This window comes from Berghia stephanieae, chromosome 2 (assembly GCF_034508935.2).
Source record: "Berghia stephanieae isolate SIO BIC M18660-M18661 chromosome 2, UCSD_Bste_1.3, whole genome shotgun sequence".
NCBI classification, from domain to species: domain Eukaryota; kingdom Metazoa; phylum Mollusca; class Gastropoda; order Nudibranchia; family Aeolidiidae; genus Berghia; species Berghia stephanieae.
The window spans coordinates 127,559,489-127,560,857 of NC_088361.1; positions in this window are offsets into that span (position 1 = coordinate 127,559,489).

Sequence of the window (1,369 nt, forward strand, 5' to 3'; positions counted from 1 at the left end):
TCCGGTTCCAAAACCTTCGGGGGACTAATAATGAATAGGTTACACATTGACTCATAAGGTAACACTATTTTAGTAGAAGGATGTGTAAGCAGATTCTGTGCATTACGGGACTTAAAAGAGCGAGGATGGATGATCTTTACTGACCAGTATAATATATTTATAACTAAAAAATAAGATGACATCACTCTGAAACCAGAAGATCATAATTTACACAATGTATGTGTTCAGTTCTCCCGGAGAGTGATTTTACACTTCCAATTAACAAGAGATGAGATTATGAGATTAGAACCAGTTTTTTAAATAATTTTTTTAAATCGCACTTTGTTCCATATTTAACACATAATAACTTTAAAAGATTTTTTGTCGGAATGTTTTTTGTTATTTAGACCAATGTAAACATTAAATTGTCATCATAATGATTCCTTTCTTTATTCTACTAGGTCATTGCAATCTAAAGTTGTCATTCAGAGCTTGAACAAGCCCCATCTTTTAGTGCCTACATTTGATCTCAATGACATCCGGCTAACCATTTACTGTTCTCTTAATAAGGCCACATGAGGCCATGTTCATTGTTTACAAATCGTTTTAATAGAAACTGTAGAAACCGATAGATCATGCTTGGTAGAAAGCATTATTTTCCGTATCTCATTGCTGCTTTGTTGCAAGTAAAATATGGGAGCTACAACGCTGCCGTACACGAAGTCCCAGGTTTGAGAGTTTTTGTCAAGATGAGGGTCATTTTAATCGATCGAGTTTTCTGGCCAAATTTTCAAATTTGTGTTTTTCAAGAGTACGACAGAACGGATCTGGGGTTTTCCCCCGTGCTTTGCCATTCATCTTTATAATTACTAATGTTATGATCATATGTATCCTTGGACCACATTGTTATCTGTGTCTCTAGATACAGTATCATCATCTTTTGCATAACTGAGATTATACCAATTCTCAGGAACGACTTTCGCCAAGGTTCAAAATCTATCCGCCTACATGATACCGTTAAGTAGGTCGTACTGCGCGTATCTTCAACTTTCAAGGCATTGTCCAATTAGCTCAATTGGAACAGTACTGGAGTTAACTTGAGCATTAAAAAAAATAAAAAAGAAAGCTCGTGCATTTATATAGCTCAATATCCACTAAACGTGCTCAAAGCGCTTTACAAGAAGTCCTAACCAACAACAATACTTAACACATAGGACAAGAAATGACGCCTGTTAGGCGATATTACAATTTTCTTCCGGACAGAGATAACGATGTTGACGGCCAGATGCTCATTTTGATTACGGTGAGAGAATGTGAGTAAACATCCTTTCCAAGATATCAACTGTGTGCCGCTCAGAGCAGGACTCGAATCCTGGACCTTCCGGTCCGA